The 23,913-nt window shown below is 31.5% G+C and overlaps 1 protein-coding gene across 1 annotated transcript in view; it reads right to left on the bottom strand.

Moving 5' to 3' along the window:
• LOC147073812 (uncharacterized) overlaps window positions 1–23,913 on the bottom strand; it is a 548,328-nt gene that overhangs the window by 365,823 nt on the left and 158,592 nt on the right. The window lies entirely within an intron of this gene.

The raw sequence follows: 23,913 nt of genomic DNA, 5'->3' as shown, positions 1-23,913 counted from the left end.
TTAAATCACTACGCTATGTGTACCTATACGCATGTAGTAAGTCTATAATATACCCACCTTTCGAGAATTTCATAACAAGAGGTTTTCTAGTCTATGTTAAAATAAATATATTGTATCTCCATAAAAATGTACTTTCATACATATTATATATTGCCAAACTGGTAGGTGCGCAGTGTTGCGAAGGTAGGCACGAAAAGTTTTACACAAATAAAGCCACGTCATGATTGCAGTTTGCAAATAAAGTTTATAAAACAGCCGCTAGTTATAAACTACATAAAAACAGTCCTAAAAAACGTTGTTTGTTAAACTGTCTGAAGATAATATGTAGACTAATTTTTTAATACCTCACTTCTATACTATTGTTGAGTGTGCTGGCTATCTCGTGAAAAAATGATATACAAGGATCAAATCATAATATTGAAATTTGAGGCAAATTTGTTAACGAATGATAACTGTTGTTAAATTTGTCTATTTAGTTAAAATTTAAAAAAAGTGAATAAATCAATGCAAGGACCACTAATGCATTGACTGATTTAAAAAGACAAAGTGAAGGCATACATAAAAAATTGGAGCTTTGGAAATCAAAATTTAAAAAAAAAATCGTCATGTTTCCACTTTTAAATGATTTTGCGCCAGATATATTGAAGCAAACAAAAATCTATTTACTGAGCGTTATGATAGTTTGCTAATGCACTTTCCCCATTATTTATTTCACAAATTTACTCTAATAGTAAAAAAATCATTTGATTTCAAAACTATGATATATTAAATATGTAGGTAGTTGTACGTTTGATGTGATACCTATATCATGAGTGATATATGTAATGATAACTCCCGTGTATGTGTATAATTTAGGAAACAATACATTATAGTACCACACTGCCCTTAACCTCAGAGATAGGTAGGTGGGCCCGACAAATATCCTGGCCTAGGGGCTCGCTTTTCGCAAAATCTTTTTTAAACATCCATCGCATGAAAAATAAATTAATTTAAATAAGTATAAGTAGTAATATAAGTAGTAAAACCTTGTTTATTATTTATATATTTAAGTTTTCTTTATTTTTGTATTAGTGCCTACATTTTTGACTATTTAAAAAGGTGTCTGAATTATTTAATGAAATAAAGGGGGGAGGCGCCAAGTTTCATTTTTTTTTAAAAAGGAGGCGTAATAACATTAAGTTTGGAAATCACTGATGTATTTGATAGGAACGGTAATTTAATACTTGTGTATTTTTGTAGATTCTAAACATTATACTTACCTACATATAATAAAACAATCATTAGATTTACTTAGGTGGAAGATAACGGTGTGAAAGACCCCTTACTTCAAAAATTGTACTGAATTCCACACCACCGTGGAGGTACAGTTAAATTGCGGGTTTTTTTAAATCTGTGGTTTTCCCATTACGACTATTTCATTGTACTACGTTTTAACTTAATTTTCTAAGCATAACATATTATACAAACTACAAATGAATATATCTACATAATATTATCTAATTAAAATTTAAATGGTGACTCATAACTTTATATTATAATATAAAACAATCGAAATAATAAAACTACCTACTATTATATTTCTAAGAAAAATACTCACTTTCTGAAATGCAAAATATTAAGAATAACATTACCTACATAATATATACAAAATACATAAAAACATTTTATACATGTGATAGAGGTATTTTTTGCAATTTACATTAAATTTAGTCAATACCATTATGTACGGACTATGTCCAAAATGGTATACCAACATAAAATGAATTGATTTTACAGACATGGGGTGCAGAGAAATAATATTATATTATGTTTATACCTACATCAGATTGAGTATGATAACATTTTTATAATAAAATAATATTATTTGGTACTTATGACATTAAAAGCAAAATTAATAATTAGTAGGTAATCTTAAATGTATTAGTCCTACCTAAATAAATTCACTGATTTCAGGGACATAATAACATGGAGTTAATGTTATAGTATAATAACTACATGTAAATGCAACAGTTTCAATATAATTAATTATTTAGACATGTACCTACTCACTAATATTATTTTTTTTAAATAAAAAAGATAAAAATAAATATCAGTAAGCACTTATTCATTAGACGTAACCAACTGAAAGAAAGCATAGTGGTTCGTACCACGAGAATGTCGTGTATACTATACTATTGAAAATACTAAAAATACTTTCTGCGACTATTGTATACCTACATACTTCATAAACAAAAGAATATCTAGTTGTATTTGAAATGCATGTCCTGACTAAATAATATTCTTTTCGGGCATAAGTTATTATTAGTAATTTATAACTACAATATAATTTATTATAGAGGTAGAATATGCAAGTACTCATATGCACAAAGGAAAACCGACCGCTTGCTGTGCGTTTTTGTGCAGGTCACTCGAGGTAGGTATATTTTCAAATGCACATGTTCCACAAACTGATGTAAACTTTACAGACCTTGTAATAAGGGTTGGTATTCTTCTAAATCTGGGTAAAAAGGTTTTTATGACATGCCCGAGATACCGGGAATTTAAGGTAAGTGTTTAGGAATAAACGTCATATGAAGCAAAGTTAACATGATAAAATAAACACTAATAACATTACATTAAGGGTTAGTTTGGCATTTATCGTCAGATGCACGGAACATTTTAAATTTCAAGGTTCGTTATATTATGGGAGGATTTATACGAGCCATCAGTCATATAATTAAATTGAACAAACACATGAATTGGTCTCGCTGTTCTAACAAATAACATTTTATAATAGTGTCTCACTTTACAAAATTATTATGTGGGTTTCTCTAACGTATATCTTTTTACATAGCCCTATCACTGTCTTATCAAAATATCGATCAGACTTTGGAAAATGATTAATTTTATATAGAAAACATTCAATTAAACTACTTGTGCATTTTTATTTTTACGCATAAGCATTTTATCTACAAATAGCTAAAAGTAGATTTTTTTGTATATAATAATAAATGGGGTATCCATGATTTAAGGGCCTAAATAAAGTGCGAGTTCTTCATGGCAACGGGAGTGTTTATCGTTACTATGGAAATCAAAATAAAATGTCAAAATGACTTTTCAGTATTCTATATTTGTTTGTTTTTTATTTACTTCATATCAAGTACAAGTTTGAGCATATTGAGCATAATAATTCAACATAAAATTTAAAACGTTGTATATAAAAAGTTCTTTTTATCTTGTAATTATTTATGAATATATTAAAACGACAATAATTGAATGTCCAAAAGTATGTTTAAATCGTGTCAATCTACTGCTGGATGAAGGCCTCCCTAGCTCCTTCCACTCTTCCTCGATTCATATTTATTTAGTGACACGTGCATAAACCGAATTTTATTCGATCGTCGATCCAGTACATCTTACGGCATTCATGTGGTCGATTAGTGCAACTCGCCAATCGACAGATCCATCATATTGGTATTTCATCTGCTTAACTTTCCTTATTCATTTGTTTATTTTGTGATCTTTCCGCATTATGGCCAACATGCTCCTTTCCATAGCACGTTGCGATTCTCAAAATCTTTGAATTTTTATAACTTTAGAAATCCAATTGAGCACTGCTATCACAAATTGGTTTGACACTTTACATCAAAAACACAATAGAACGTCACTTTGAAGGTACTATTTAGGCGCTTAACTGCGCTACTCGTGAAATAAATACTATAATAAATGAGCTGAATTTAAAAAAAAGTCGTTATTAACTCTAAACCCAAAAATTTATTGTCGAAGTGAAATTTACAGATTTTTCAGAAAAAAAAAGTGTAGGTATTTATAAAATTAGTGGAATACACAACTTTTTAAGTAACGGATAACAGGGGGTAAATAATTCATAAAAAATAACGGCTAATGTGTTTTAAATGTTATGAGTAATTTGATTTTTTGTCATGACTGAAAAACTTTTGATATATAAAATGTTCTGTCATATTTATTACATGTCAACTTTGAATCGTTTGTATTGAGCTTTAATAAGAAGAGCTTTTGTTTTTTTAATGATTTATTAACACGTATTGAAAGGTATACTGAACAATCCATAAACGATGGTCTCCCTTGGCATGCGCGGTAAGAGAGGTGTTTTCGTGGCAGTTCACAATAACAACTGGTAAACAATGGTGGTTTTATATTTGACCTGTAAAATTAATCCTTATACTTTTTATTTTTACCATAAACTATTTCGCGACATCTACAAAAATTATTTTACAGCACCACATTATTTAAACCATTAGTTCACTGAGAAGTTATTATATATTATCAACTATTTATTAAATTAAATATTAAAGGATTGTTTAATATTTCTCTTGATTTATAAAAAAATACTAGATTTGCTTAACATATTGAAATAGTACAATATCTTCCACAGATACAGCGAATTGATTGATTCCATTGGTCTGGTCTGGTGGATTGTTCTATAATCTTAATCAATGTTTGTATAAAAATAACTGGCGTCATACTTGACATGGAGAAACAAGAATGAATCGAAGGTTGCTATAAAAATATACCAGTGTTTTAAATGAAAATGACATATTTTATGTCAGAATTTCCATGCAATAAATTGGCATTGTTAACTGCTATGGGTATTTTATAACATGTAAATCAATGTTGATATATGTACTTAGAGTAAATAATCTTAAGCTTGTTCTAATAGTTTACATCCGCCTAACAAGCAGAATTCACCACTGTCTTATCCTTTTATAAAAGAAGTCATTATACTCATAATATTCAAGGAGTAGATTTAATGTTGAATTTTATTACAGAAATCAAACATAGGACATTATTGTTATATACAAAATTTCTAGAGACTTTTACAGAAAAGATAATTTGTGATTAATTTCGCATACTTTTACCACTTTGCTATTCTAAACCACCCTGAGACGCATCACTATAAAATTGTATAGCTAGATTGCAGTATGTCTTTCTCTTTCTTATGCAACAACCTCAAGGGTTGTAAAATCGATCGGTCCCCTCATATTATAATCGCATTCACCCTTCGTAGTTTTGTTTACACTTGTTTTTAAAAAAAGATTTATTTTGCAAAACAAATAGAAATATTTTTATATTCCCGTTAATAATTCTGGAAATTCATTAAAAATAATAAGTCTTATTTACACACTAAGACAAAAATTAACGTATGTCATAAATTAGAAAATGATCTTATATACATATAGCACTGTATCTTAATAAGTGAAATTTTGTTTCGTGTTTTAATTAATTTATTATTTTTCTATATATAATATGTAAAAACTAGGGAAGAAGCTAAAGTATTAGAATAAGAAACATTTTTAAAAAGTTGTTCATTATTTTTAGTAACATTTTATTCTACAAATCAACAGTAAAAATAATTAACAATTATAATAGTACTTTATCAATATAATGAAAAGAAAATCATAACCGTTTTCGTTCACTCAAGTGAGTACTGTCAACTAAATTGACTGTTCTATCTGTTGATATTGATACTATACTGGCATTAATTTTTATTAAATAATCTGAAGATAGTGCTTTTATTAAATTTAAATTAAAATAATGTCTTTTGACTAATAATTGACAGCTTATAACATTGAAATGGTTACATTTCTTGTAAATAACTTACTCTAAACAATAGTTTTAAGAACGGATTTAAGTTTTCTACTATTCCATTTGACTTAAATTCATTAGAATTAAAATTCAAATTCCATCAAGTACCCTCCCCTCGGTCGATAGTATTAATAGTTTCAACATTTAGTTTGGAGTTTCCACCCTTGATACAAACACCACAAACATTGCAATATCATTGTAAACCTTTTCACGTAACAAGACTTAATTCTCGTTGTAAATCCTTTATTGTATATAAAATCTAATCCGTCAATCCAATCCACGCTGCTGTCTCGAAGCCCAACAGTTGGCCACTCAGTGTGTTGGGTGTAATGAAATGCAAATTTACCCCTCGGTACATCGACCCTTGTGCATGGGTGACCTCAAATCGAATGACGGCATGCCATTCTAAAATAATAATACTCACAGATGACGTGACAAGAAAACTTAAAATGGATAATACAACATAGGTACGAGTATTTGTTGTTTTCATATTGTGAGTTGCCTCCGAGCGATGCAACAAGGGTTGTGTATAGAATTGCAATGCATCAAAAATGTAATATCAAAATATATGTATGAAAACTTCGGACACATTTTACGAAATAAGGAAATATTATTTTTATTATTCAAATATTATGTTGATATCTTTTGTATAAAAAATAAAATTAATAGTACAACTGAAGACATTCAAATAGGTATATCGTTAAACAAGTCAAGTAAATTGAGTTTAAATAAATATGCAGTTGAATTCATGGTAGAAAAAAATAAACTGCAGATAATATGAAGTGTTCAACCAGTGTGTGCTTCCCGTAATCACATATGCGTGTGAAACATGGACCCTTAGTAAAAGAGAAATCCAGAAACTTAGAGTAGCACAACGCGGTATGGAGAGGTGCATGCTGGGCATAACGCGAAAGGACAAAAAGATGAATGAGTGGATAAGCAAGCATACAAGGGTTATCGATGTGATAAAATTCATTAAAAGCCTCAAATGGAGATGGGCTGGACACATTGCTAAAAGAAGACACAATCGTTGGACGAATTTAGTCATCCAGTGGTATCCAAGAGGTATAAAACGTCCGCAAGGTAAACCAAGAGGCCGCTGGATCGATGAAATGATCGAAGTTCTGCGGAAGTACGTGGCAACGCAACGCACAGGACCAAGAGAAGTGGAAGCAGCTTGAAGAGGCTTTTATCCAGCAGTGAATAGATTCAGGCCGATGATGATTATGAATATTAATAGGACTGACCCAAAAGTGTCTCTATACTGGAAGATCTTGGAGGCAAAAAAAAATTCTTGGTTACCTGCTGGATACGCAGTCTTCAATTAATTATTTAGTAACATAGTTAGAAGAGATTTTAATAGTCCAGAGAAGAGGTTGATCACCTGCAATGTCTAAGGAAGAGATTGCGTAGTGCATTCATATGAAGCTTCAAAACATATTATTACAAAAAGTAACTGAATTAACTATGAATGACTGACGCAACAAAATAGATAAAAAAGATTATTGTGAACAACTCTAATTCCAGTGATCACCATACTCAGTAAAGAGACAACAGAGATTAAGAGATAAATATGCGAATGTCAGTTATCTTTTTTACTATTTTTGACATTATATAAATAAGATAAAATCTTTAAAATGTACATTATAAGTGTTACTATAAGGAAATATTGATATTCCTTTATATTTATTAGTATAATAGCTGACAAAATGGTTTATTTAGACATACAAAATATCATGGCCCCCACATCCCAAATTCCCCAAATGGTATTCCTCGAAACCGCAGAGTTCCGCGAGTTAAAATAATTAAGGATAATCCGTGTATTTTTAGCGATATTTTGTATTTTTAAGTAAATCCACATCAATTATTGAGTTGTCACCATACTATGGAGTACTGACCGCGACCCCCTTTTGTGGTAACTAAGTAATATGCGACTCTTCGCCATATTTAATAAATAGCCATTTCATATTAGTCAGGAAACACATTAAAAATAATTATTAAATAAAATTCTATACGTCATACATTACCATTTAATTATATCAATCATCACATCACATTAAATTGCGTTGCATAGCCACATACTTTGTAAGTATAATAGCGCCCCAGGCGACCTTTTTTTACTATTAGACCAAATTTTTTGTATGTGTTTATCTCGCTAACTGCTCGACCTGCCACGCCGGGCCCCCGGGTTAGAGCCCAGTCAGCACCCTCCCTCTGAGTGGAAGCCATGCAAAATATACTAAAATATCAAAAGTAAATAAATTCGTTATATCTAATATATATAAAAAATAATATTTGTTTGTGTGTTTGTTTGTTTGTTCGTATTGAATGCACTGCCATACCGTTCATCCGATTGCGATAAAACTTTGTCAACTTATTGTTTGCACTTTCGCGAAGAGTATAGGCTATACTAATATATAAAAATGAATGTCTGTCTGTCTGTATGTCTGTCTGTCTGTGTGTCTGTCCCGTATGCGTTCCTATACCATTCATCGGATTACGATGAAATTTTGGTAAGCGGTTGTATGTACACCCACAAAGGTTTCTGAATTAGAAAAATCATCATCTTTTTCTTCTTCTTCATTCTATTTTCTTTTATTCATATGGTTCCTATACCATTCACCCGATTACGATGAAATTTTGGTAAGTGGTTGTATGCACACCCATAAAGGTTTCTAAATTAGAAAAATCATCATCTTCTTCTTCTTCTTCATTCTATTTTCTTTTATTCATATGGTTCCTATACCATTCATCCGATTACGATAAAATTTTGGTAAGTGGTTGTATGCACACCCATGAAGGTTTCTGAATTAGAAAAATCATCATCGTCTTCTTCTTCTTCATTCTATCTTCTTTTATTCGTATTGTTCCTATACCATTCATTCAATTGCGATGAAATTTTCATCAGTTGTTGTGGTAACACCCGTAAAGGTTTCTGAATTAGTAAAACCATCTTCTTCTTTTTCTTCATTCTATCTTCTTTTATTCGTATGGTCCATATATCATTCATCCGATTGCGATGAAACTTTCGTCAGTGGTTGTGCCAACACCCGCGAAGGTTTCTGAATTCGTACAACCATCTTCTTCTTCTTCTTCATTATATCTTCTTTTATTCGTATGGTTCCTATATCATTCATCCGATTGCTATGAAACCTTCATAAGTTATTGTGGTAACACCCGTAAAGGTTTCTGAATTAGTACAACCATCTTCTTCTTCTTCTTCATTATATCTTCTTTTATTCGTATGGTTCCTATATCATTCATCCGATTGCGATGAAACTTTCATCAGTGGTTGTGCCAATACCTGCAAAGGTTTCTGAATTTGTACAACCATCTTCTTCTTCTTCTTCATTATATCTTCTTTTATTCGTATGGTCCCTATATCATTCATCCGATTGCGATGAAACTTTCATCAGTGGTTGTGCCAACACCCGCAAAGGTTTCTGAATTTGTACAACCATCTTCTTCTTCTTCTTCATTATATCTTCTTTTATTCGTATGGTTCCTATATCATCCATCCGATTGCGATGAAACCTTCATCAGTTGTTGTGGTATCACCCGTAAAGGTTTCTGAATTAGTACAACCATCTTTTTCTTCTTCTTCTTCTTCATTATATCTTCTTTTATTCGTATGGTCCCTATATCATTCATCCGATTGCGATGAAACTTTCGTCAGTGATTGTGCCAACACCCGCAAAGGTTTATGAATTTGTACAAACATCTTCTTCGTCTTCTTTATTATATCTTCTTTTATTTGTATGGTTCCTATACCATTCATCCGATTGCGATGAAACCTTCGTCAGTTGTTGTGGTAACACCCGCAAAGGTTTCTGAATTAGTACGACCATCTTCTTCTTCTATTAATTGTATGAGTTCCTATTCCATTCATCCGATTGCAATAAAACTTTCTTCAGTAATTGTGCCAACACCCGCGAAGGTTTCTGAATTAGTACAATCGTCTTCTTCTATTCGTATGTGTTCCTATACCATTCATCCGATTGCAATGAAATTTTGATCAAGTGTTGTGCTCACGCCCGCAAAGGTTTCTAAATTGAGACAACCATTTCTTCTTCTTTTTCATCTATTCTATCTTCTTCTATTCATATGCGTTCTTATACCATTCATCTTTTTGCGATGAAATTTTTGTAAGTTGTGCGCACACCTGCGAAGGTTTCTAAATTAGTATTATATAAAATACAAAGTTTGTTCCATCCAATTTTGGTTTGTTACTGCATATTAATAACATTAATAACGTTTGCATATTTTGGATTCGATTTTAATTTAGTGTTCTTTTGTTTGACCTTTACTCCTATTAGAATTATTTTCATATTGATATATTGTATTACACAGATATTTTAATATTAAAAAAATAATTACCTCTTATTATTTTTTAAATATCTAAGATAAATATAACCACGAAGCGACCCTGTGCGAAGCCGGGTACTTCAGCTAGTTATACTATAAAAATAAGAACAACATTCATATACCTCATATCAGTGAAATGAACTTCAAATCATAAAAATTTTAACTGCACTATGTTGCCTTATGAACTTGTAATGAACTATTCGTATTATATTTACCAGAGTTCGTTTTTTTGTACCAAAAACAAACGACCTTACAACAATACATTCAGAAATTATTGAACGTTGTGTGTCATGGCGCTTGACAATGGCTTTAGAAAAGCAGCATGTTGGCTTTATGTACTTATACGAATTTTAATACAGTTCCAACCAATATTGGTTGTTTCATACACAATCATGACGTCATTATTCAGCATGCTGATTCTAGCAAACACGTATACTATTAAAGCTAAAAGTACTATTTCTGCATGATAAAATTCGTACGGTATTGAATTCCAGGCATATAATATATAGTTCATTGTGTGCGCGCAGGTATTGACATCAGTTTCGAAAGTAAACACGACTCCTGTAATAGGCTCACCGCGATGAATTTGAGTTGGATACTTGATTTTTTTTTAAATATTGTCTTATTATTATTATTTAACTATCAGCACGTATTAAGTGTATTTCTTTGAAATAGTCACTTTTTATTAATACCTTACCTACTTACAGTTTTACGGTTTAACTATCTCTTGGGAATATATAGATAGTAGTTTTCGAAAGGGTGAATCATGCCAAAAGTCGAGAGACTCTACTGACCAGTATAGTCTTTGAATAAACGAATACAAAGGTTTTTTCCTTATAAACATAACGAGATTTTCCTCTCTTGTCTGGCCAAAGAGAAAATGCTTGATAATATAACGTAAGGGAGCCCTTAGATGTCAGAGAAGCATATGTAAACCGAATTATCTTTTCAAATAGGGGCGGTTTTTCCACATAACTATGCATAGATAAGATTTAGTAAAAAAACGTGTAAATTCCAAAGAAAATATTTGTAAATACTATTACATAACATCACTGTAATATAATAATTAACGTATAGTAAACATATATTTTATTATTAAATTGAATTGATTTTTTTTGTAATAAACCAGAAATTTACATAATTCTATGTATGCTGATGAATATTTGTAATATCCAGACACATTTTTTTGTGAAAAGTTATACATCCTAATGTGGTCACATATATTAATAACCACATAAAATATAGTCAGAAATGAGAAAAGATAAGGTATCATAATGACTTGTACGTTTGTTCTACAAAGTCTATAGATTAGACATTTACATACTGCGATTGTTTGACTTATAATACAACACTTTTGTTATTTTGCGTCATAGCTTATTGTAGTAATAAAACATTGCGAGCAGTGTTCTGAAATATGATGTTTTAATGTAAAATGTTGATAATTACATTCTAATGGATTCAAGCTCTGTACTATTCCATTTAAGTCGTTTCTCGCAACGCGGGTTTCCCCTTTCGGCATCTTCAGGCGTCGTGTACACTCACCAAAGGCAAACACACACTGACAACGAAAACTCTTAACTCTACCTTATATAGTAAATCAATACAATAGAGTAGGTGAAAATTCCATTACCTACCTATCTAGTCTCTGAAGTCTCTTTTCAATGTCAAACGTGTGTTTTTTTTCATTTAATAAGTGGTTCGCAAACGTTGAAGAATCCTTCTCCAATCTTTTGGCTGCTAAATGTTCTGAAATTCTAATATTCAGGTTCCTCGTAGTTTTACCAACGTAAAATTTGGGGCAGTTGTTTACTCTAATTTGTAAATACCGGATTTATTTTTAATTTCTATGGAGTCTTTATTATTTATCAATAATCTACCAAACGGTGTCCAACAGAAGATTAGGTTTGACAATTTATTATAATAATATGCTATCGAGTGTATTGTTATTAATAAGATAGGGTTTTTACTAATTAGGTTTTTACTGACAATTCAACTATTCATAATTTGTTTGTTGTATTTTTTCTCTTTTTTTTATAACCTCTGACTAGATAGGTAGGTAATGGAGTTTTTACCTACTTTATTGTATTGATTTACTATATAAGGTAGAGTTAAGAGTTTTCATTGTCAGTATGTGTTTGCCTTTGGTAAGTGTACACGACGCCTGAAGATGCCGAAAGGCGAAACCCGGATCGCGAGAAATGACGTAAATGGAATAGTACAGAGCTTGAATCTATTAGAATTTAAATTCAAATTCCATCAAGTACCTTCGGTCGAAAGTATTAATATTGTTGATAATTACGTTATGTGCATGAAAATTTATAGATATGTAAAGTAGACCTATATACAATAGTGCATTGTTAAATATTTCAAATAATATTTTTAATATATACCTACGAAGCTCAATTTTTCTACATATCATTTTACTCTATGTATGAAATTTGTCTACGTTAAAATACGAATTACGTGCAGACAATGACATATTAAATGGACGACTCACTTCATACCCGGCGCGCACGAGAAATTGTGCATGAAAGTCATTCACAGATGTATAGGTAGATGTCACGTGACCATTGACGTATCCGTTTCCATTATGCGATACAAGTTTCGAGAATTTATAGTAATATAACCTTTATTGTAATGGCGTATTAGTGTTATGACTCATTGCGTTAGAAACAGATTCTCGGTTACTTACGACTTCTCGGAGATTAGACGCAAGTGAGCCCAGCGAATCACAGGCGACTGACTGTCCAATGGTTCCTGTCATTCAATTGCATTGAATAAACATTCATCAATATCTTAAAATGGCATTTTATAAATAATAAATAATACTAACACATGCAAAGTGATATCCCATCTTTCTTGGAGGGCTTAGTAGATTTTTTTACAATTTTTAACTAGGCACATTGGCATTTTGTAACACAATAATAACGGTGGAGTCGAAACCTGACAGTCAGAAATTTTGTATGGGCAGACCCAGCGGTGTCGCCAGACCGCTTGCAAGCAAAATGTTCATTTGAGCGTAGGATACCGATATTAAAATATGAATTTCGCCAGACCCGACACAAAGTGAGTGTCATTTTATTTTCTAGATGCTTCGTCCATATTAATGTCATTGCGTGCAGGTAAACTTTTCATAAATTAGTAAACACATACCTGCTGCATGAAAGCTTTCAAATAAGATTTTTATAGAACATAAACTTTCCGTGACGTAATGGAAGTCGGATTGAAAATCTGATTCGTATGAAACACTAGTTAAAATATAAAACACGGTTTTATTACTCCTTCTCAAACTTAACGATTCTTTGTTCCTACATACGTAGAATGGGGATCCGAATTTTTCCAAGGAAGATGACGGATAGACAATTGTATTTTAAAAATTAATATTTGTAATGCAAATATGCAGACGAACATGATTAAATTATGTGTTCTAATGTATGTTTCTATTTATATGGAGTTTTGTACAATTTCATAGGTATTAGTTTAATTATTAAGTCATAATATTATGTATGTCAGGTCTAGATATAATAAATATGCAACTGACAAAGATAAGTATTTACTATTATTTTATAGAACATGTATTAATTTATAAGTAAAGAAAATTCTGCCCAAGCGATAAGGTATCTGTTTATAATGTATGTTGGTTTACAGGTATAAAATAAATAAAATAAAAAATAAAAAATAAAAAAGCCTTTTTATTTCTTACAAACAAAAGTAAATGACAGTTAATTGACTATATCTAATGAATATATAATATATAACCTATGAATATATAAATATATCTAACTATGTATTATCTACTTATTTTATAGTTTATATAAAATTAATTATTATTATTTTCGTATAATACTTATATTAAGATTTTTTTTTGTATATAATACAATTAGATAATGTTTATAAATTAGACAGAGGTATGTAATTAGTTTGTTTGGTTTGTAAGAACCCCTTTTCAGGTGAAGGCCTCCACCAAAGAGTCCTACTGGACTCTGTTTTTGGCTATTTGTAGCCAATTTGAGCCCGCTGTTTTTATGATGTCGTCTTGCCATCTCGCATGGGGTCTTCCTCTATAGCGTTTCCCTTTTGGGCCGTTACAGGTAAACACATTTAAATATTATTTTTCAATATATGTTTGGATTCAGAGAATAGAAAACTCGACATGATTTCGATTCCAGTGGTAGGTAATTTTCATAGATACCTACATAATTCACGGTTGGAGCCGATCAAACACATTTATTTCAGTAGGTACTAATTTATACATTCATTGTGATTGTGTAATAGATTTTTGACATATTGAAAGGAGCTCGAGATTACAACTTGATCTCTTGGCTCCGAAAAAATATGCCTTGGAACGTAACATTTTTCAATCAAATGATTGTTCATGTTAGCATGGTCGAAGGATAGCTGATGTCTTCTTAGGTATACGGATGCATGCAATAAACTTGGTCAATAGTACACTTATACACGTTCAATCTTTAGCACCACAATGCTCACAAATAATAATACAATTACTAAAACACTTTTTCAGGAGATGAACAAGGTCCATAAATACTAGATTGTAGATTCAACACCGATATGTTTTTTTTAATAATTATATACGTGGGTGATGTTAATCGTTACATCGATACATTAATTCACTACTTGCAAAATAATGTTGACATATTCAGTGATACGGTATGTTATTTATTGCTTTTTGCCTTTTTTATTTTGTAAATATGTTTTATATTGTATATTATTATTTGTTTTTAAATTTAATAAATAAGAAGAATATTTAAAATATAATATTCTGTAATTAACCATTGTATAAAAAAATGCTTAGACTTTAAAGCTGTTTACATGTTTCTGATTAATGATATACATAATAGCATATTATATACTTACTTTGTAATTTTAGAGACTTATTTACTAATCCTACTTACTTGGTAGCACTCATTCACTTGCATAACGGCAAACCGGAAGATCAAAGGTGATCATTAACACTTAATTGATGGTTGATGAGTTATATGAAGTAATTAATGGTTGGCTAACGATTGAACACATAGCAGCTATGCTCACAAACACACTGATACAACAAGCTAATCACAGGATACTGTAATTTCAATTGATACTCGCCTAGTCTTTCAAATGAATAATATTTTGTGTATTCGAAAAATAATCTAGTTTTCACTTAATACTATTAATTAAATTTTAAACTTAAAGTGTTTCGATTTTTTTATACTACAGCTAAGCTTTCTCTTGAATTATATCCTTTATGGTACTCGTTCAATGTTTACGAAAAAAACTATATATATGTGCAAGTATTTTATAGTTCAGTTAACGTTTTATCGTCGTGAATAGTCTAAATATGGGTCGCGCAAATAAAAATCTACCCAATTAATCTGAGCACTTACCACTTTATGAACCTCTGGCTTTGAAAAACTCCTAAATAAACCAATTATTCCGTTTTCTTTAAAGACTTAGGCAAGTTAGTGAAGTTTTATAAATGCGATAAATAAGTCCAACAAGATTTTAAATTAAACAATTAACACTGCGGTATGAAGCAAGCCTCTATATCAGACTTGCCTGTCGTATAGTTTGTATATTATCAAAACACCACTAATTGGACGGCGTTAAATATTATTATATCAAGAAAAGTTTTCTCACAAATCAGATAATAGATAGGCTTTAAAGTTGTGCATTGTCTTAAATTAATATCCATTTAATATGCGTAGCGGCGATTACACTCAAGCCGTCTCAAAGAATCATGGACCAAAATTAATTTTATGTGGTTATTTTTTTTTTATTCAATTACAAAGTTTTACGTATTGAAGACGGCGAAAGTGGAATGCCTCCAGCAAGGGCACAATACAAAATTTTTGCCTTTGACTTATTAGTTATTATAAAAACACAAGATTTGAAAATGAAGAATGATCATTATCGAACATACATACCTAATTTGGAGACACGTAGGAAATATTATATTTACCATAAAAAAATCTTTAAAAAAAAATATGGTACCGGGCCGGCGAGACTTGATACATCTTATTCAGGGCAATGTGCTTTACCGATTTTGCCACCTGTACCCTACCAAATTACGACGAAGTTGACTAATAGTTATGCAATCCACTGGATTCGCGCCAATATTTTTTACCAATTAAGCTATGGGGTCTTATCTAATTACGATAATATTATTAAGTAACATTTTTATATATTGAAATGCTTATCAAATTGCGTTAACTTTGGCTATCGGCTTCTGTGTTTTAAATCAAGGTATAAATTAAGTGCCCGAATTATTACTAATCTACGTCCGAATCACTTAAAATTTTAGTTACGACGTACTAGAAAACGCCAGTGGCTTAATTGGTATAGGTTTCAAAGATTTATTAAGTATGTATAGATCTGATGTTTTGTTTAATATAAATAATGTCACATTCTCAAATATTGTGAATTATTCGATGAATAAAAGAAATTGGTTGAAAATTGGTTGCAAAAAAAAACATACATATACGTTTCATACTACGAGGGTGGGTCAATAAGTCCTTAGAAAAGCCGACAGGTGGCGCGACTAGTACTGCAAGCGGTTTGTTTTCATGCAGCGGCACTACCGATTCAGTATGCTGCGAAGTTTCAATCAGATTGGTCGGGTTGTTGTGTGTTTCTCGTACATTTAAAAAAAAAATTTGCTTGTGGAAAATGGAGAAAATTGAGTTTAGAGTTGTTATTAACATTTTAATATAAAAGGGTTAACAGCAAAGGAAATAAAAAATGAGTTGGATTTAGTTCACGGCATATCTGCTCCTTCACTTGCAACTATTTATAACTGGTTAAATGAATTTAAACGTGGTCGTACATCAACAAAGGATGAACCACGCTCAGGACGTCCTGTAGAGGTGACTACACCAGAAATGATCAATAAAATCCACGATATGGTGTTAAGTGACCGAAGATTAAAGTTGAGTGAGATAATTGAGGTTACAGGGATCTCAAAAAGTAGCGTCATTTCTATTTTACATGACAAATTGGGCATGAAAAATATTTCTGCAAGATGGGTGCCGCGTTTGCTCACAGTCGACAATAAACGCAGTAGGGTGGTGGCCTCTAAAGCCCTGTTGTCGCTCATGCAACGCAATCCGGATGAATTTTTTCGTCGCTTTGTGACTGTAGATGAAACATGGATACACCACTATACTCCCGAGACGAAAGAACAGTCAAAGCAGTGGATTGCGAAGGCAAACCATGTCCAAAGAAGGCGAAAACCGTAAAATCAGCTGGTAAGGTTATGGCTACTGTATTTTGGGATGCACGTGGAATTATTTTCGTTGACTATTTGGAAAAAGGAAAAACAATAACAGGGGATTATTATGCATCTTTACTGGACCAGCTAAAAAACAAAATTGAAGAAAAACGGCCTCATTTAAACAGGAAAAAAATCCTCTTTCATCAGGACAATGCCCGTGTTCACACATGTTTACGATCAATGGCTAAAATTGAAGAATTGAAGTTCGAATTGGTCGACCACCCACCGTATTCGCCAGATTTAGCCCCCAGTGACTTTTTCCTTTTCCCAAACTTAAAAAAATGGCTAAGTGGACAACGTTTTTTTTCAAATGAAGAAGTCATCGATCGGACAAATGCTTATTTTGAGGACCTTCCGAAAACTTATTTTTCTGACGGTTTAAAAAAAATTGAGAAACGTCTAACCAAGTGTATTGAGCTCCAAGGAAATTATGTTGAGAAATAAAAAAAAAACAAAAAAAAACCCTGTTTTAATGCTTTTTTCTAAGGAATTATTGACCCACCCTCGTATGTTGGTATCTAAGCTCTCTATATTGTATTATAAATTAACTTGCTCGCCATACTTTAACCCTCCAAAATAACGACTATTATGACATTTTATTATACACATAAACAATGGAAATATTACATGATAAATGCACTTTATATCAATACATCATGCGATGGAAGTGTAGCAAGAATTAAGTGCAGCTTTCTTTGTGTATCCGTTAAAAATAAATATCACTTCCGGGGCGTTATGATAGACATTTAGTTGGAGGGGAAATGTGTTCTAAATACGAAAACAATGGCCTGAATAGCGCGCTCTATAAACCCGTGCGATTACGTGTTCCAGTAAAACTTGTGTCAGTGGTTGTTATTCAATATTAAAAAGTTACTTGAATGGAATAAAAATACTTCCGTTCAATTTAATCGGTTTACGAACTGAAGTAATTTGAACTAAACACAATACTAAGATGTGAAGATACTCCAATATGATCATTCAAACTGTTATATAGCACAAAAGAAACTGAGGAACGTGTGATGGTCTGTTCGCTTATTGCATCTAGAAACACTATTGATGATATGGTTAAAGCCAAAGACGTGGCCATCATGATACCAAAGTCGTGGTGGAGTCGAATTCCATCTCTCGCACATATATTATAGCAAAATTGGTTCATTTCAATGTATTTAAATAAAGTACGTACCTTATTAACAAGTTGATACGAAGATGTATTTATTTATAAATTAAAATTGCAACGTAATACAATATTTAATGTAAATTTAGAGAATTAACATAAAGGAAGCCGAAGGGCAAGCTCCGATTGTCCATTACTTTCCATTCCCAGTGCGTGCTATAATATCACGGGCTTATACCTGAGGTCCGTTTTTTCGGAAATATGTTAACACAATGCTTTTTCATATATTTATAACTAGTTTTTTTTGTCCAAATATCGCATACTTTAGGTGATTTTATTAAATTTTATAACAGTAATTCTGGCGATGCATAATCAAATAAACACTTCTAAATTGGTCTGAATAACCTATCTTGTTATTAAGAAAAACATCAAATTGAACGAGATTTGAACAACGGACACAGGCATTGCTTATACAGACATTATTTTAATATTTAAGTTACTTATCTCATGGTATTTTTAAATTATATTTATACTAACAAAATTTTATCACAGAGACGTTTGATTACTCCAAATTTACGGTGTTACATTTTTAGACTTACGAATATTTTTTAGTATTGAATAAAAATAATACAATAAACCTTGTTATATTAAAGTCAATAACATATATTTTTCACCAACCCTTAAAAATATGAAACTAATATGATGGAGTTTCACAGTAAAACATTGAAGAAACCATTACTCTGAAAAACAACCCACCACCCTATTATTATTATGAATATAAGTTAATAATGATCATTATTATTAAGTAGCTTATTAATGAAATTTCATACAAATTTAATGACAAAATTTTACTAGCATAATTAAGATATTATATCCTAGTTTTATTGTAAGTCTATAACTAGTATAATTGAGGATTTTTTGAAAATTACGATTCTGCGAAACCATTTTCATCAATTTTTTTCTGTAATTACAGCCGTTTTTACACTCTAGCATTAAAACGTGATATGGCATTCCATTACAGTATTGTTTTATTATTCAGAAAATACTTTAAATATGTAATGCCGCTGATGGAACTGACAGTCGTAAAGCGAAATAACTAGCACGTGTAACAGCGATATAAAACATCGAATAAACCCACACTACGAACACTACATTGTGACAATCTTCAGTTATGCCTAAAGTAACTCGATATTGTCCGATATATTGACGATGCTTCGGTAGTGACTTTTACTATTTATATAATAATTTAATCATCGACATTACATCCATAGCTGGAAACGGAGTCGTATCCAAATATTCAGAACTCATAATTATTTTTTAGCTAAAACCTTTTATTTTGATTTTTTTCGGTTTTCAGGTGTTCCATTGTTTCTTATCCTAATGTATTTACCCATTCTGGAGCCAGTTATACTGACAAAATATGTTATACACCTCGACATAATATTTTATAATAAATAGCCATTTACTATTATAGTAGTTAGTATACAAGGTTGAGATAACTTAGAGTAGCACAGCGTGCTATGGAGAGGTGCATGCTGGGCATAACGCGAAAGGACAAAAAGCGAAATGATTAAAACAGACAAGGGTTTGCGATGTAATAGAGTTTGCTAAAAACCTCAAATGGAAATGGGCTGGACACATATTTCGAAGAGGGGACAATCGCTGGAAAAATTTAGTCATCCAGTGGTACCCAAGAGGTACAAAATGTTCGTAAGGTAGACTTAGAGGCCGATGGATTGATGGAATGGTTAAGTTCTGCGGAAGTACGTAACAACGCACATTACAGAGAGAAGTAAAATCAAGTTGGAGAGGCTTTCATCCAGCAGTAGATAGATCAAGGTTAAGTTGTTCCACAATAATGGTGAAACAACTTAACCTTGAAATTGCGTAGATTACGATTTTTTTACTCCGCACGAATTACATTCGTGCGTTATTACTTCCGACTGTTCTTACATGAAGCCTAATGCAGCATTTTCTCTCTCTCACCATCGCTCTAACTACGTCATATTTTCTGACGAAATTGTCAAACTTCGCGCTTATATGGTATTTTTATAGTCTGGTTGAATACCTACCTATAAATCAAATGTATTTTACACAATATGCTTTACCTGGTAAAAATAGTATAAACACCTACTTTATGAGTAAAAATAAATATCCGTAATACACTAATTTATACATTATTCTTTGGATGTTTAATTTAGCGAATATCAATAATTATGAAAAAAATACAATCACACTATAATATAGTCAACATCACGATTCATATTTATCCCGTCCCCATGTTTATCCCCGCGGAGAAATCTGACAAATTAAAATGACATATTATTGTTTTCAGTGTGAATTTCATCCAGTGTAAGGGCGTAATACATTAGAACAGGGGAGGGCAAACTGCGGCCCGCGGGCCGCATGTGGCCCGCCGGCTTTTTTTTGCGGCCCGCCATCATTAATTGTACTCCTGATTACGAATAACTTTTTTTATATTTTTTTAAAAAATAATGACAATAGATTAAAATTTGAAGAATTTCTTGTTTCGTTATTGTATTATCTCAGTACGTCTTCCTTGCGTCTCGTCTCACACTATGTAACCACTATTTTCTATGTTGAACATCGTGACACATTTAAATACTTTTAACTCTGCGTTGCAAAAAAAAATATATATACCCACGATATGGTGAAGAGTTTGAATGGATTTCAATTAAAACTCAAGTTGTTCCTTCGACAAATATCGAATAAGAATGTGGACCACTTTTCAACTTTGAAGTTGCTGAATATACCAAAATATAAATTTGAAGACTATGGTAAAATTATTAAAGCTCTGAATGACGATTTTTTACAAAGATTTGGTGACTTCCGAAAAATTGAGACAAGTTTAGCAACAGTACGCGATCCATTTTCAATAGATATTGATAGTGTACTGACAGAGCTACAACTTGAGATTATTGGTCTGCAGTGACACTGATTTAAGAGAATTGCATCGTCGTGAAGATATATCCAAATTTTACAATGCCCTTAATTCAGACAAATTCGAACAACTTAAAGATTATGCAAGAAAAATGTTCGTTGTTTTTGGATCAACCTATATATGTGAACAAACATTTTCGATCATGAACTTCAATAAAAATTCTTTACGATCAAATATCTCCGATGCCCATTTACAAGCAGTTTTGAAAATACCAACAACAAAATTAACACCTGAATTTGAAAAAATGTACAACACTTTCATTCTTCTCATTAATTTTTTTGTAATGTTTATTTTTCGTGATAATAAATATTGTATATAAATTCTAATGGATTCAAGCTCTGTACTATTCCATTTAAATCGTTTCTTGCGACCCGGGTTTTGCCTTTCGTCAGATAATGTCAAACCGGCATTTTATTGTAATAACACAGTTGGTAGATTATTAATAAATAATAAAGACTCCATAGAAATTAAAAATAAATCCGGTATTTATAAATTAGACTGTAACAACTGTCCTAAATTTTACATTGGGAAAACTACGAGGAGCCTAAATATTAGAATTTCAGAACATTTAGCAGCCCAAAGATTGGAGAAGGATACTTCAACGTTTGCTAACCACTTATTAAATGAAAAACACACGTTTGACATTGAAAAGGGTGCAAAACTACTTCACAGTCATACGGGTGATTATAAATTATTCTACCAAGAAATATTAGAAATAAATAGAGCACAGTTGCAGAGCTTACCTATATTGAACGATCAACTCAGCTTTCCTAGTAGCCCTTTGTTATATCCTATAATATGATGTTTTACATATGAGACTATATTATGGTCAATTGTATTGACACACAATTTATATATGTTTGTATGAGAGTCTAGGGATGAGGATTTAGGTATGCATAATTGTATAATATATATATATATATATATATAAGTATGTCTAAGGGCAGTTAGTGAATCAAACCGTCCACAAATTACCGGAGTTACCTGATCATTTCGACTTATTGGCTCATTTGTCACTTACTTGATCATTGTCAGGTATAGATTTATATGCAGTTGTGACCAGCTCGACGAGCTGGTACCGTAGGTACCTATAACTCAATTTGATAAGGTAAGTGATAATTTCGAAGGCAGTAAATAGGCTCCTATATACTTTTTTATCCCTGAATATAGAACGTGACTTCGTTGATTATTTCCGTTCATTATTAATCGCCTTTAGCTGATCGGAGAGTGCGACGTTGCCACTGCAAGGAAGAGGTGATGATATGCGAAAATATCCTTTGCGTAAACTGCATAAGAAATATTTTTTACTGTAGGTACAGGTGCTGGAGACGGGTCCATTGTTTACACCTGAATGAAGTGACACCATTATCAAGACTATTCAGATAGGCCGTTTGCCTTTGCTTAAATATTATACGTATAGATGAAGACAGAATACATTTTCTTATTCGTTGAAACAATATTATGACTTTGTATACTTATTATTAATTGTAATATTATAAATACTTTGAAAACCCTAAGTGGGTTTTTAATGGATATCAAAATACTTTTAGTATTTTGATACTTTTTTGTTTAGTATTTGGACTAGAAGTCATTTCAAGCAACGTTTCGATTCTGAATTGTTGTCTTTCACGATATTGAGAGTATCCACCGCTCCGGAACTTGCCGCAAGTATACTATACTATATTATTTTATAGTAATTAAACGTAAAATAACACATATGAACTTAGCACGCCGCGTTCGAACACGCGATCTCCGGATTCGTAGACGAGAATCTTAACCGTTCGTCCACGGAGGTCGTCAAATGATTTGAATAGCAAAAAAAGTGCGTAATAATTGTATAGACTACATTTTAGTAGATATGTGCTTAACTATAAGCATACTATTAAAGTTGAAATAAATGGCACGACCTACCAGATGTTTTATTTTTTGCTTGCTTGTATTGATCCAATATGAATACATAAATACACTCAATAAATAAACATCTTTAAACTAACCATTTCTTTTATTCAATGAATAATTCACAAGATTTTGAGAATGTAACATTCCATATATTGAACATACATAACTTGAAAACACCTCAGATATATACCCACTAGAAAAAATCATATTTGAAAACAAATACGAAACTCGACGAGATTTGAACCCATTGGTTAATGCATTTAATGCAACTTGGCGCGACATGGAAATTTCGAAAATTATTTCCGACGAAAATAATTACATATATGTAATCAAAATAATACCAATCACTTTACTTACACACACGCATCACTAAAAAGGTATTTTGTTTTTCACTTGAAAAAACAAAATTTTTGCAGTTCGTGCACTATTGAAAAATGATGTGAAAAATGTTTTGTTTTGGTACCTGTAAATTTGACTGTATTTAGGGTTTTTAAGAAATTTTGGCTCTCATGTTTTTTCAAATGTTGCATATTGGTTAAAATAACAAAAATATAACTATTGATAAATAATATTATAATCTCTTGTTTTTTAATGATTTGGGTTCTGTAGGTAGATACATAAGCTAGATAACATTAAGATCTTCGTTGTTTTTTAGGTTTGCATTTATCAACAAAATAATAGTACAAAACAGGCATAATC

Source organism: Rhyacophila brunnea, unplaced genomic scaffold (genome assembly GCF_057557595.1).
Source record: "Rhyacophila brunnea isolate RB1 unplaced genomic scaffold, BYU_Rbru_1.0 scaffold_17, whole genome shotgun sequence".
NCBI lineage: Eukaryota > Metazoa > Arthropoda > Insecta > Trichoptera > Rhyacophilidae > Rhyacophila > Rhyacophila brunnea.
The sequence above is the reverse complement of the archived record's forward strand: the minus strand, read 5'-3'. Positions and strand labels throughout refer to the sequence as shown.